The 16,237-nt window shown below is 42.4% G+C and overlaps 1 non-coding gene across 1 annotated transcript; it reads right to left on the bottom strand.

Annotated features, from left to right (window-relative positions):
- Positions 1-400: 400 nt before the first annotated feature.
- On the bottom strand, positions 401-505 carry LOC149502479 (U6 spliceosomal RNA). The gene has a single exon (XR_016323501.1). It is a non-coding gene; the product is annotated as a U6 spliceosomal RNA (small nuclear RNA).
- Between the last annotated feature and the right edge of the window lie 15,732 nt (positions 506-16,237).

Raw genomic sequence — 16,237 nt, 5'->3', positions numbered from 1 at the left:
CCAAATTGGTGGTGTGGTAAAAACCAATTAAAACTATACTTAAGGCCAACTTCAACGTTTTTATTTTAATTGTAATTTATTCGATTGCTCACGCATAATTATAAAGTTCCAGACCTAGTCTAAAACTAAACCACTACTGAGAATCAATTTGACCTTTTTTTTATTGCTTAAATGGGTGGACGAGCTCACAGCCCACCTGGTGGTAAGTGGTTACTGGAGCCCATAGACATCTACAACGTAAATGCTCTACCCACCTTGAGATTTAAGTTCAAAGATCTCAGTATAGTTACAACGGCTGCCCCACCCTTCAAACCGAAACGCATTACTGCTTCACGGCAAAAACAGGCAGGGCGGTGGTACCTACCCGCGCGGACTCACAAGAGGTCCTACCACCAGTTTAAAAAATCTAGAACTCTTCACGATTTTGCGTGTCATCCTTGCGCAGGGGCTATGCTAATCTTTTCTGTATCGTTCCAATTTTAGTATTTTATGTACTGCCAAAGCAATGAAGCTATTAAGTTGAGAAAAAAAGTGTATTACCCCTCGCAACAAAAAAAAACTACTAATATCCAATTAACATGTTAAAATTAGAGATTTGGCAATGACATTATAATTTAATTAAGCTGTCTATCTCATCAACTGATACATAAAATATTGTTTATGGCTCTTTTTATGATTTTACAACACACTAAACAGTTTTAAGCATGTCGGCGATAATAGGTTTTAAAATTAAGATCAACTATAAACTATTATTTACAAATTAATAACAATAGAATTAGCTATATACCTCTATATAGAATACCTGTTTTATCATTTTATTAGACACATGTGTATTTCTTAATATGTATATAACTAGTCAGGTCATGAGTATTGTCACACAGTAAAAACTTTTCTTTTAGAATGCTGGCCACAAAAAAGTTTATTGAATTCGAATTTCGAATTGTTCATGAAAATAAAAATGTATACTTTTAGAATTTTACTCTTTTTTAAATATGGAGTGGACGCTTAAAGAAGACCGTGTTGCAGTTATTGCGTTGCATCGTTGCGGTTACGCGCCAATTCAAATTTTTAACATACTGAAAAATTTGAATATAACCAAAAGATTCGTTTATCGTACCATCAAACGATACAATGAAGACTCTAGTGTAGATGACAGGTCAAGAAGTGGTCGCCCTCGGTCTGTTAGGACTCCAGCAGTGATAAAAGCTGTGAAGGCTTCAAAGAAATCCCAAACGTAAGCAGAAACGGTTGGCCCTTCAGATGGGGTTAAGCAGAACCATGGTGAAAAGGGTGTTAAATGAAGACTTAGGGCTTCGGGCATACCGAAGATAAACAGGACATCGTTGGAATGCTCGTCTAATGGACCTGAGACTGAAGAGATGCCGCGCTTTGTTGAAGCGGTACGCGGGAAAAAAATATCGGGAAATTCTTTTTTCGGATGAAAAATTTTTTACCGTAGAAGAGAGCTACAACAAACAAAATGATAAGGTGTACGCACACAGTAGTGAAGAAGCGAGCAACCGTATTCCGCGTGTCCAACGAGGTCATTTTCCATCCTCGCTCATGGTATGGTTGGGAGTTTCTTATTGGGACTTAACAGAGGTACATTTTTGTGAGAAAGGTATAAAAACGAATGCAGTTGTGTATCAAAATACAGTCCTGACGAACCTTGTGGAACCTGTTTCTCATACCATGTTCAATAACAGGCACTGGGTATTCCAAGAAGATTCGGCGCCAGCTCATAGAGCGAAGAGCACACAAGACTGGCTGGAGAAGAGAGAAGAAGGGTCGTCGTACCCCCTTACGGGGCACGGAATGGGCCTCGGGGCGAACCCCACTGCCCGGGCAGAAGCTCCCTACCACATAGGGCAGGGGTGAGTTGATGCAGGGGGAATGGGAAGAGGGTTCGTATGCGCGTTCGGCGCACTCCACATCGACAAAATATATACATATACATAATACGATGAGCTTGATGTGAGCGACGGATTGATGCGCGCGGAGGTGGCACCCCGGCGCCGGCTGCTGTCCTTGGCTTCGTTTTTTTTTTTTTTTTTTTTTTTTTTTTTTTTTTTTTTTTTTTCTTCTAACTAATTCTAACTAAACTAACTACAACTAACTATACTACTATATACATACTATATACAAGAGCCAGGGCAACAGACAGCTGACAAGGGGCCCGCCACCGGCCCCATGCCGCGGCCCCGCCTCTACAAATCAGAGGGGGGCCGCGGCACTAGTTTGGCGCTCACCCGCTAAGAACTCCCCAAGAGGGGAAGGCCGTCGCGGGGAGAGACCGACGTATAGTCACTCCCCATAAGGGGGAGTGGTCCACCCAAGGGGTGGGAAATGGGTCCCCATAAGGGAGCACCCCAACAATATGGGGGGAAATGACGAGTGTGGACAGCTCAGTCCCATGGGGGCACTCATTATGAGCACTCCCATATCACTCCGGTTAAGCCGACTATCTTACCATAGAAGGGGGTTCTAGTAGCTCCCTTGGTAGCGCCAGACCATCAGGTGGTCTGGCGTGCAAGGGAGCTAAATTGTGGAGATGCTCGTGGGGTCCACCGTCAGCCCGCTCGTATAGATTACGAGCTAGCCTCCGGATGAACTCCTCGAGTGACTCCACATCCAGATCCCGGGCGATTACGGCATTACTGACGTAACGCCCTGCTCCGACTATCGTGCGAAGAGCCAGATTCTGCTGGGCCTGTAACTTCACCCGCATGACCTGCGGGATGAGGTGATACCAGGCCGCAGCTGCGTACGTGATACGGGAACGGACATACGTCTTATAAATGCCGAGCTTAGTCCTGACCGGCAACCCGGAGGCTAACACCGGCCGGAGGAGGAATCTCGCGTAGCGAGCGGCCGCCAACGCCGATTTGGCGTGGGCGGTCATCCTCAAACTCCGGTCGATATCGACCCCCAAGTACCGGACGCTGGATCTAAACTCGACATTAGCGCCACGGAGACTGAGCTGTCCCGGGACGACTCTTGTGCGGACCGGACCGAAGAGGATAGCCGCAGTCTTCCCCACGTTGACCGCGACCCTCCATCGGTCCAGCCACTGGGGCAGTAAGTCCAATAGCCTCTGCATCCTCGAAATGGCCGCAGAGGGGAAGTTGGATGACGCGAAGTAGGCGCTGTCGTCGGCAAACAGCGCCAACTTCACGTCGGCTTCCCACGCTTGGAGGTTGCCCTCAAGCGTGGGAATGTCGTTGGTATAGAGAGCGTAGAGGAGTGGTGCCAGGACACTCCCCTGAGGAACTCCGGCCGTAACTGGGCGCACCGACGACTTGGCGCCCTCGACCGCGACAAGGAAGGATCTTCCCTCCAGGTACGACCCCAGCAGTCGCACGTAGGCGTGCTGGAGGTCCGTGTTCCGCAACAACTTGTGAACCAGTCCCGCATGCCAGACACGGTCGAAGGCCTTCTCGATATCGAGAAAGACTGCGGCCGTGTACTGGCGCGCGTTGGACCGATCCGCCAAGTGATGCACAACGCGGACCAATTGCAGCGTTGTCGAGTGACCGCTGCGAAACCCGAATTGCTCGGGTATGAGAAGGATGTGCGGCGACACCCTTCTCAGCAGCAGCCGCTCGAACAACTTGCCCACATGCGACAGCAAGGTGATCGGACGGTAACTGGAGGGATTTCTCCTGTCCTTGCCGGGCTTGGGCAAGGCAATGACCTTGCCCAATTTCCAAATTCCCGGGAAGTGTCCTGTGGACAGAATGGAATTGAACAGCCGTGTCATGTATGACACGACCGTTTCAGGGAAGTGGAAGAATGCGAGGGAGGGAATACCGTCCTCACCCGGCGCCTTGCGCCTCTTCATCCGCTTGATGGAGAGGCGCAATTCGCTGGGAGTGATGAAATCATCATCTCCCAACGGTGGCACCGGGGAGGAGAGTAGGTTCGCTACGCTCTCTTCCACCGATTGGTGGAATGCGGCCTCTGAGAATACAGAGTCATTTGGAGCGAACTGCCGCTCCAGCATTGCGGCCAGGACATCGGCGCGGGCCTGAGCCGAGAAGCATCGGTTGCCCCTCTCGTCCACAAGTGGACAAGTGGGGGCAGGCCGATTTGAGAGCTGGCGGCAAAGTCGGTGGAGGGACACGGAAGAGGGGTCCTCACGGGCCTCCTCAATCCGTTCCTCCCACGAATAGCCCCGGAAGGAGCTAATCTTCGCCGCCAACTCCGCTTCCAACTCATTAAGCTCGCGCTTGATCCTGGGACAACGAGTTGTCGCCCAGAGCCTCCTCAGGCCCCTCTTCCGGCGAATAATCGCTTTCAGATGGGCCGGGAGTATGCCTCTGGGCCCGCCGCTGGGCACAAGAGTCGTCGCCTGGTCGATCGCTCCCCTGATGGTGTCGACAAGGCGGACCGCCGCGTCGTCGACCCCATCAGGGGTGTTGGGCTCCTGAATTACGGGAAGGTCGACCAGTCGTCTCTTAAAGAGCTCCCAGTCGACCTTCGGTCGTAGGGGCGAGGTCGCAACCCGGGTGAGCCCCATACCCAGTGTCACCAGGATAGGGAGATGGGGGGTACCCAGGTCGTACAGTGCCTCGATCGTTACGGGGCACCGTAGCCCCTTATGAACACACACGTCCAGTACGTCGGGCTGATATCGCGCGGCGGACGGGACGTGCGTGGGTTCGTCAGGGCCGACCACGGAGTAGTCGCCCCTATCGGCATCTTCTAACAGCCGCCTGCCCACTGCTGTGTTAAGTCGGGAGCCCCACGCGACGTGCTTCGCGTTGAGGTCCCCGACCAGCAGAGCTGGGTGGCTGTCGTAATTCAGGGCCCGTCTTATATCCTCAGGGTGGAAATCAGGCCCCGGGGGTCTATACGCGGCATAAATCCGCATATCTCCCCCCGAGGTGTGTACCCTCACACCGACTGACCTTGTCGATGTGAAGGACAGCAAATCCAACCATCCCGTCATCATGCACCACGTCCCGCCTGACGAGGGCCGCAGTGCCCCTGAACGGCCGCCCGGCAGGGGTAAGCTCGTCACGTCGGTACATGAAGTAGTTTGGAATCCTGAACACATCCTGAGGACGTAGCTTGGTCTCGCCCACGAGCACAACCTCAGGGTTGTACTCCCGGGCGAGAATCAAGAGCTCGTTCTTACGGGGTTTAATCCCGTCGGGGTTCCAGTAGATGATGCGCAACTCCTGGCTAGCCATTGAGCCGCGCAATCATCTGGTAGAACCCCGACAGGAGCGCCCCGAAAGGGCTAGCTCCCGAGGCGATCTCACGGATCACTCCGGAGATCACCTGGGACAATTTCTCCCACAGCGCGAGGAGCCATGCAGCAAAGCCAGCAGGTTGTGAGGCCTGCCGACCGCTGCGCCGCTCACGCTGCGGGCGGGGAGGGAGGGTTTGCAAATTTGGGCCCGAGGTCGTTGGGTCTTGGGGCTTCTCCCTAGACGCTTTTATTGGCCTGGATGTAGAGGAGGTGGAGGCTACTGCCTCTTCCGGCTCCACATACTCCACCTCCATTTGTTGAGGCGCCTCTTTTTGTGGCTTGGATTGGGCAGTTGAGGTACTGCCTGTGGCCTGAGTTTGCAAGGCTTGTTCTTGAGCCTTTGCCGCAAGTTTCTTCTCCTTTTTTTTTAATTTTTTGTTTTTATTTTTTTTTGCATTTCTTGCGGCTTTCCCTCCGGTAGTGCGTACCTGTTTTGAGGACGCAACAGCTGGAGCTCAAGACTGGCTGGCGGCGCGTGAAATCGACTTCACCCGGCACGAAGACTGGCCCTCCTCCAGTCCAGATTTGAATCCGTTAGATTACAAGATATGGCAACACTTGGAGGAAAAGGCGTGCTCAAAGCCTCATCCCAATTTGGAGTCACTCAAGACATCCTTGATTAAGGCAGCCGCCGATATTGACATGGACCTCGTTCGTGCTGCGATAGACAACTGGCTGCGCAGATTGTAGGCCTGTATTCAAAATCACGGAGGTCATTTTGAATAAACTTTAGTGTCATAAGAATCTATGTTTTGTTAAGTTCATTTTGGTATATGAATGGTTACATAATGAATAAACTAGTTTCAATTATTTTACATTAAACATGTGACAGAATTTATGATCTGACTAGGTACATATTTTTTTTTATTTTTCTTAAAATCTTCCGAAAGCTTGTCTATAAAATATGTCACAGTACGTGACCAATATGTTGCCCTTGGTTCATCTACATATAATAATCAGTTAATTTGTTACAGAAAAACAGCTTTTTGATTTATTTACGGCGTAAGATGAAGTGGACTTTAGCGGCAGCATCCAAAATTGTTAGTAATTAACTGAACCTATTTCTATTCGTTAATGACTTTTACACTTGTATCTTAATGAACAGTGTTACTTTGATAAATAGTAGTTCTTTTTTTGGACATGTGGCCGAACTTCCCACGAGGTATCCACGCCTACAGGTAGATAGGACTTGCAAATGTTGGGAGCAGACCGCAGCCCCAAGAATATTTTTAGAGTCCTAGCCCACCAAACGACTCCATTTTACACTCTCACACCCGACATCTGATCTCCGCCCAGGATCAAAAAATAGTAACCCTGACCCAGCTGTATATTTTGGCTATACATGACGTGATTCTTGCAAAGGGCTTTCGCTTTGCCTAGAAGAGCAATGAAATGTATCCATTACCAAGCTATATCCCTATACTTCCCACAGACGAGAGTGACATCGCTAGCGATATTCAAGACTCAAAAATTAGATTTCTACCTATTTTCATTAGCTTACATACGATAAATTAGCATCGAATTAAACGCAAAAATTGCACGTGCTAATGTCAAGCATTAGTCAATTTACATTTATTTCAAAAGATCTACAAATATGGCCTTAATGACTTGAGTACCTGACATAGTGGTAGTCACTGAAGTTTGTACAGTAAGCTAGGTTTTAGTTACTTTCACTAATTAATATAGACCTATGTAATTTGTGTTGTGGGGGATTCTGCGTGCTAGTGAAAACAGTAAGGAACTAGGTAGCAAAAGCAAAATAAAGATGTTTACCAACTTAATTCTGAATGGGAAAAGAAAGAAGCCTTTTTTATTTATTTCTTAAATGAACACACTGCCTACCTCATGTTAAATGATTACTGGAGTTTATTATTAGATCATACAAGTCTATGTCACAAATTTATGTCCCTCGTGTCCAAGCGTTGGGAGGATTTTCTAAGAATCACTCTATCCATATACACTATTAAAACAATACTACATGAAAATATATGTAATTAATATATCCATTTCTTATTGACTCGTTATTTTAATACTGCTTTTTCAGGTTACGGCTTTTTCAATTCAGTTACCGTAGACATTGTGAGGAGCCTGTCTCCTCCCGGTGTTGGTCACGGGGCGACTTGAGGGTTTCGAGGCTGTGCCCAACGCTGCCGTCACTCTAGCGCGCTGGTGCCAGGAGGATGGGACGATGCGTTGTTGGCAGCGGTCTGCATTGTCGCCGAAAATACTGTGGAAGAGCAACTCGGTCGGCGGTGTACACGTTCCGACCCGGCAGGCTGGTTTTGACTCAGCGGGGTATCGCCATCGCCCAAACGGCCTGGTAAGATCGAAGTACCGCGGAGAACGGCTTCGTTGGACGTCGACTTTCGCCTCGACGACCCGTCGGCCGGCGTCCAAGGGGTGGCGCTACAAGTCTGGTTGTCGTGTTAAACGCAGAAACTCCTTTACATCTGACCAGGTTCTGACCCCGGGCAGAGATCGGACGTTGGGTGTAAGAGTGCAGGGGATTAGTTTAGTGCGGTAGGGACATAACATTCTTGGACCCGCGGTTCGCAGTCGCAGACCAGTCCCGCACGATGCTTAGGCGCGGGGACCTCGTAGGGGGATCGGCCTAAGGACCGAGAAAAAAAATCGTGGACACCGCTTAGTCAGTGTCGATTTCGTATCGAATATCCCGATCAGAAACCACACATTGGGGAAATTTCCGTCAAGGTTGATGGTGGAATAATGCATCCTTAATAGGTAACACCGAAAGACGTGCCAGGAGGCTAGCATAAACTATGGCCACTACAAATTTATTTATTTATTTAAAATAAAATGACCAGCATAGTTCACAGTTCACAGTAGAAATATCAAATTACATGAAAGTCATTGAGAGAGCTTCAAAGGTTCAGCCCACGGTTATTGTTCAGGAATATTGCTAAAAATAAATATTACTAATAAATAAAAATACAAACTTTATTTATCTCCAATAAAATCATAGACTAAATTAGCTGGTTTTATAGAATTCATAAGTAAAATGTCAGCTCAATGTTACTAGTCTAGTCACTTTATTGACATGTTATTTACATCATACATACTTTAAACTAGTTTTATTAAAAACTGAAAAAAAACCAACCGCACTTGGTGTTGATAAAATTAAATAAAATACACTCATATTCCACATTCACAAGATGATCGGCACTATATGAAAACAATGTGTGTTTTTGATATTTTCTTAGCGCAAAAACACCTGTTGCCATACCTTTTTTTGGAATTTTCGATGGTGTTTTTTTTATTGCTGTATTTATTGCTGAGGTGGATGGACGAGCTCACGCCTCGCCTGATGTTAAGTGGTTACCGAAGCCCATAGACATCTGCAACCTAAATGCCGCCACCCATATTGAGATATGAATTCTAAGGTCTCCCTTTTTACATTACAACGGCTGCCCCACCCTTCAGACCGAAACGCACTACTGCTTCACGGCAGAAACAGGTGGAGTGGTAATTACGTAAATTATAATTCTGCGGGTTTGATTTTTATTACTCGATGTTTTATTCCTTCACCATAGAAGTCAATCGTGAACATTTGCTAAGTACGTATTTCATTAGAAAAATTGGTACTTTCCTGCGGGATTCGAACACTGGTACATCGCAAGATTCAAATGTACCGGACGCCTTATCCTTTAGGCTACGACGACTTAGAACTAGTCATTACTGTTCGATAAATATTTAAAAGTTTTATAGTCAAACGTATAAATAGATACCCCACCTGCACGCGCCGGATGGCGGCGGCGACCAACAGGTTGCCGTGGTACTCCCTGCTAGAAAACCAACGGGGCAATGGCGACCGAGCAATGGCGGTATAACCATACACACCCGTCAGGACAACCTATACGGAAGAGGCGTCAGAAACCTTGGGGATCAAATACCCCCTAAAATGCTGGTGCAGAAGGCAACGGGAAACCACTGCACTAATTTCCCACGAGAGTCATGAGCAGGTCGTATCCGACTGACGCATGACCACGACTACTCTGTCAAGAGTGTACGAATAGGAAGAAGAAGAATAAATAGATACGGGAGTACTATAAGAGATTGAGGTTGTAACAAAAATCATATTTATCAAAACTAAAACATCATGGAAATTTTCAGAATAAAGTGATGTGGGTACATAAACTCATTTCTTATAAACGAAATCTTCAAATGAATTTTATTGTTGATTAACAACATTGCGGAATGACGCCGTCCGAACCGTCTAGAAAGAAACAAAAAAGTAACAATATTCAAAAATTTCCATCACAGCCCTTCGAAGCTAACCGGGAAAACTTAATAGAACATTATTGCTTAACAAAATTAAACATTCCTAAAATATCAGATTACATCCAGATTACAGCACGGCTCATTACTTAATAAAGCTTTTGAATTTAAACGACTCTGCCCCAGTGACAGTAAAGGTCAAATCCACATTATTATCTAATTGATTTTCATCAGCCGCGCCACGTTGATTTGTTTATCATATCGTTTATACTTTTAAATGAAGTAGGGCTTTACACAACGTCAACTACTCAAATACGAGTCTGTTTGCCGAATTCCATTCACGTATGATAGTGACGGGTAAAGTGGATGGAAGACGATCCAGAGGTCGTAGCCGGAAAAGATGGAGTGACCAAGTGTCTGAGTGTCTGGACATGAGACTGAGCCACGCACTTCACTGTGCCACTGACCGACATAAGTGGCTAAAAATTACAAAAAAAGGTCACAGGCGGGCGCATCACGATGCTCAGCAATGAGCGATCGACTGAAGGAGGAGGAGGATGACTGAGAAAAGCTACAATGTAGGGTAGGAAAATGTTTACGATCTCTCAAGATACAAATATGCACGAAGTTGATATTTTATTATCATGAGTACCAACCGTTTAGAATGCCTCCGGAAATCCGTTTCCACAATGGAAAGCAGCTTTTCTGGGGTATGGGGCTGCCCTAGTAGTAATCCCGAAATTATGGTTACCTACACTTATTACGCACTTATTCCCGATGAATACGGAAACCCTTTACTCGTCTTTTCTCCAATTGGATAATATGCATGATTCAACAAGTCTCCGAAGCTGAGTAATGAGCTATTCGCGACACGTGTTTCGAATTAGTAAACAGTTTTCGATGTATGTATTGCCAAAAGAGGAAATTAGCAATGAGGACACAGTGGAAGGAACTGAAAACAGATTGAAGTGGTCCGGTGTTCACAATACGCCATCTACACAGTCGCAAAGGTAGGTATGTTATTATTTTTAAGACATTTTTTTTTTATTAACTCGGTATTTTACCTGCAAAAAGATACAACTCCATTTAAACGAATAGTTTAAATGCTATGATGACGTTTTATTCTTACTAGTGATCCCCCGGTAGTCGAAATTCGACTTTATTTAATTGAAATTATAAGTTTGTACACTATTATGATTCCATTGTCAAATTCTATAATCACAGATTTCGCCAAGACTACACTTTAGGCAAATATTAATAAAGAAAATAATATTTAATATATTCTCAATTTGACCACAGACTATAAGCAATAAGCAAAGTTTGACAATAAACAAATAGTATGTATGCGTATGTGTGTCAAATACATGGTATATAGTGTGTGTGATGTTTTTTTTATTGATTTATTGTATTTTTTATGTATAATTTAAAAAAATATTAACATTCTGCACTGCTTCTCTATATTCTCTATAAGTGTGCGAAATTTCTTAATGCTCCGTCCGCTAAATTTTCATAAAAAGGGGTACATAGTTTTTGCTTCACGTATTAATATATAGATTTATTTGTTGCGTTAATGAGCTCACAGTTCATCTGGTCTTCAATGGTTATCGGAGCCCATAACTTCAAATGCCGCACGCAAATTCTAATTTATATTGTCCCACTCGTCAAATGGGAACACATGATTGCTTTGCGACAGAAATAGCGAAAATTGTGGTACCTATCTGTGAAGAGATCCTATACAAAACTGGAAAATCACACCCGCACTGCCTACTATGAAAGCCGGAGTAACAACTGAAAAGCAAATGGCATGTAAACTGACTGTATCCCATTAGTTCACCGAGTATAAAAGAAATGTCTAAAATATTTAGCATATGATTCAACTGGCAACGTGAAAACATCATAGTATGCAACCACCACTTAGACATTAATTAATAAATATTTGTTCATCTCATGAAATCGGCTTTATCAATTGTAGATTCAGTTATGTTATTTTAACACGGCCGAAATAAATACTAGTTTTACTAATTTAGTCAATGTGGTCAAGGAAAAACGTCGTAGACTCAGGATTTATTTGTACGAATCTCATCTTTACATAAAACATGACGCTTTTTTTGTGTTTTAAATTTTATTGAGCCGACTTAACCTAATAGATGTATGGCTCTCATCGATATATTGAATATATAAATGAATTGATGTTCGTTAGTTTCGCTAAAAATCGAGAACGGCTGGACCGATTTGGCTAATTTTCGTCTTGAATTATTTGTGGAAGTCCAGAGAAGGTTCAAAAGGTAAATAATAATGAAAATGCCCGGAATTAAATAAAAATAACAATTTTGTTTTTCCTTTAATGTGGCCCCCGTCGGACGGATTCCTTTTGTTTTTTTTTGAGTTTATTTTATACAAAAGTTTAGGTCTTTTATTTTCGATAGAGGCACTACGAAGTCTGCCGGGTCAGCTAGTAAAGAATAAAAAAAAAGAATAAAAATATTATTGCATTGGTGGACGAGCTCACAGCCCTGGTGTTAAGTGGTTACTGGAGCCCATAGACATATATGTCGTAAACGCGCCACCCACCTTGAGATATAAGTCCTAAGGTCTCAATATAGTTGCAACGGCTGCCCCACCCTTCAAACCGGAACGCATTACTGCTTCAGGGCAGAAATAGGCAGATTGGTTGTACCTCCCCGTGCGGACGCACAAGTAACGGTTTCAAGTTTATGTTATCGTATAAAACAAAATTACAATGTCAACTCGCATTTTCGCAGCTCTAAACATTGAATAAATAATTTTAAATGTACTTCTTACAAACAAAAATTCAACTTATGTATTAGAATCTACATAATTGATTTGGAAAATATCGTTTTTCCCAACATTATGGAACTGGAAATTGGTATTGGACATTATAGGAAACTAGTTTTCAAGTATAATCATAAATTTATAACACAAAAGGTTCGTTTAAATCCGTTTGTGGCTTTTGGTGTGCTGCTCAAACGAATAAGGATAAATTAGATAGAATAAATAAAAATAAAAAAACAGTTATTTTAATACATCCGAATACTAAAAAACAAATTGTTTTTTTTTTTTTTAAATATATTACCTACTGAGATTATTCTATTACGTTTTAAAATGATACAGATAATCATATAGATAATATACAGATAATCAGCTAATAACAACATAATAAAAATTACATAAATATTTAAAATACAAGCTTGTTACATATTAATCAGTTTCCCATGATTTTATTAGCTTTAAGTTCTATGGTCACATAAAACTAGTCTCCTCGAGCCTAAAAGATGCTCTAGTTTTAATAAAAAAGTTTTATTAAAGGTTTTATTACAACTATAATAATATTTTTAAACAAGTAAAAAAATTGAAGAAAACTTTATAAATATAGAAATGCTTTCAAAAAATACAATAATGAATTAAAATATGTCGTCTTTCTTAAAGCTTACTATTTGTAGAATAAAATTGAAATCAGTAATATGAATTTTACTATAGAGCCATTGTTTTCTTAAAGATCGATTCTCTTGAAATAAAAGATGATCTTAACCTGCCTGTGAGGTTGGTCACCTTGACTGGTATCGCTTTCGTTTGGATAGTTTCATGCCAAAACGGCAAACGCCCACATATTTGATTTGCAGTGAAAGGGAATCTATATCGGAACGCATAGAAGCGCATCTAACATAAATTTTATTGTAAAAATATCTGCATGCTACCCACCAAGTGATGTTTTGTTAGAATTTAGTAAAGTTTAGACTTTGTGTGATTGTTTTTCTGTTTCTTTGTAAAAATTCATGAACACGAAACTGACACAAAGTAAGGATCAGTTTTGATGAGTGTATTACTTGAAGGCAGCCACAGCAATAACAAACAATAAAAGCATATTTCTTGAACTCAATAAAGAGCAAGATGAATGTATTGCGAGTACATTAACAATGTTTCATGAATTATGTTTTTAGATATCATTGAAATTTCAAGAACGAGGGAGATTATTTCAAAAAGTACTTTGAAATAGTATAATAGACTAATATGACATAAAATGAAGTAAAAATTATACAGTCACTACATTTGGTAGTAGGATCTCTTGTGAGTCCGCACGGGTAGATACCACCACCCTGCCTATTTCTGCCGTGAAGCAGTAATGTGTTTCGGTTTGAAGGATGGGACAGCTGTTGTAACTATACTGAGACCTTAGAACTTATATCTCAAGGTAGATGGCGGCATTTACGTTGCAGATTTCTATGGGTTCCGGTAACCATTTAACACCAGGTGGGATGTGAGCTCGTCCACCTATCAATGCAATAAAAAAAAAAAATAGGCATCGGACTCAATCAGAATCAAAGAAACATTTCATTTTATGAATTAAAGGCGACAAATCCATTTCTTTCTCAAAGGACTTCGAAATTGCACAGATCCCAACAGCCCCCAGGTAATTTTCTATTTTATTAAATATCTAACTACACCTGTGCCACATTTTCTAAGCTTTTAAGACGTTTTTCAGATACATTGATTCCGAACCTGTATAGAACAAAATACAGATAGATCAGATATAATGTGAGCCTGATACAATAAATTTATTGCTATAAATGTTATAGACCTCTGGGTGAATGAATTTATAGTATAGAAAAAACGGGTCAACCGTTTCAGAGATTTCGTTGTTAGAGCACAACCGAAGCGTAAATGGTGTGTACTTGATAAGGTTATTACAGAAACGTGGCGCGACTGGTAAGGATAGTCGGCAATTACGTCCCACGTACAAGTCAGGAATAGACAGCCTCGACACAGTATTCTGTTGATATTTAACAAAACATACATGATCAATGTTAGCCTAACAACATGGAAAATACTAATGGCCTTGGTTGGCTTAATGGCAAGATAGGGGTGAAAGGTTGTATTTCGAAAATACGAGAGGATATTGAATTTAGCTGCATGGGGTGCCCATCTGTGTCGTAAAAGGGGACTAAGATATTTTTACCATAAAACGAGCACCCGCATTCTGTAAGTACTACAACAGTGTACTGTGTGTGACCTTCAACCGGTTTTTCGAGCGTATTGTAGACCTCAAATAGGTAGGTGCCATCGTCAACTTGCCTTTTTGTCTCAAAACAGACAAGAACGGATGATAGGTTCTGGTTTCAAGAGTGGGAAAATTGTTATACCTTACAAGTGAGATTTCACTCTCGTGTTTTAAAGTATGCGATGGCATTTAACTTGTACTGTCTATGGGTTCCGGTAGATAATTAGATGGTTTACTCATTTAAGCATAAAATACATAAATATATTATACTATAGGAGGAAGAAAAAGAATCAATATAAGCAAATCAGGCTCGAACCAGTAACCATTGGTTTACAAGTAAACATTGGTTTACACCGACATTAACATCATTACAACAGACATTAATATATTCTTAGAGTTTCAGGAGTCGCCAGAGTGATTATAAGGAAGTAGCCCACTAAGTTTCTAGTCGGATCTTCTCAGTGGGTCGCGTTTCCGATCCGGTGGTAGGTTCTGCGAAGCACCGTTCTTGCTAGGGTTCGTGTTAGCAACATCGTCAGGTTTGAGCCCCGTGAGCTCACCTACATGTTAGGGCCAAGCTGAAATAGCCTCTCAAGGCTAGGCTCAAGGCACAGGTAGGAAAAAAAAGTAATTTAAGTTTAAATTTCGAGTTTGTGTTTTTTTATTTTACCACAAATTATGTTTCGGCCATGACAGCGGGAATTTGAAAGTATTCAACACTCCGAATAATGAAATGTAAATAAATATGTATAAGCTCTAGATTGTTAAATCGTAAAAGAAGATTCCATCGAAACTCCAAAAACCCAAAGTAAAAAAAAAAAACATATTACATATTGCATAAATCATCCGCTTTAAGGGATTCATCACACGGCGATATTTTAAAATTTTCAATACATCGCACGGATATTTCGTTTACATTTTTCCTTTTACTGTCTGATTATTTTAATCTTAATGAGACAAGGAATCATTTCTGCGATGGCAATCGAGTTTTAATATTGGATAAAAATTGAAAAAATAATAATATTGGAAAGTTTGGTTTAACTTTTATTTTATAATAAACACGTCTTTAATTTTATATTTATTCGTTAAGTAGATAGACAAACAAGCTCACGGCTTATAGTCACGGTGTAGAATTCACATTATGGATACCGCTGTGCGCGGAGAGAAATCATCCTAACTTTCAAACCGGAAAGTATGACTGCTTTGGGCCAAAATAAGTGAATGCACCTACGAAGTGAGTGATGGCACCTACCCACACGAACTTACAATATGCCCTGGCACCAGTAATCTATATATATATAAACGAATTGCTGTTCGTTAGTCTCGCTAAAACTCGAGAACGGCTGGACCGATTTGGCTAATTTTGGTCTTAAATTATTCGTGGAAGTCCAGAGAAGGTTTATAATGTATTTATATATGTTATATATGAAAGTGCTCGGAATTAAATAAAAATAACAATTTTGTTTGTCCTTTAATGTGTCCCCCATCGGACGGATTCCTTTTGTCTTTTATTTATCGATTGAGGCACTACGAAGTCTGCCGGGTCAGCTAGTTAAGTATAATTAGTAGGCTAGTAAAGAATGCGCTAGATTTCTCTCAAAGTATCAAATGGAGATGGGCTGGCTATGTCGGGGGATACGGTGACAATCGATGGACAATTAACACCACAAAATGGAAAGGACCGCAGGGCATGAGAAGCAGAGGTCGCCCGGGTACCCGGTGTCAGG

The sequence above is a fragment of the Bombyx mandarina genome, chromosome 08, assembly GCF_030267445.1.
Source record: "Bombyx mandarina strain Sakado chromosome 08, ASM3026744v2".
In the NCBI taxonomy this organism is placed as follows: Eukaryota; Metazoa; Arthropoda; class Insecta; order Lepidoptera; family Bombycidae; genus Bombyx; species Bombyx mandarina.
The sequence above is the reverse complement of the archived record's forward strand: the minus strand, read 5'-3'. Positions and strand labels throughout refer to the sequence as shown.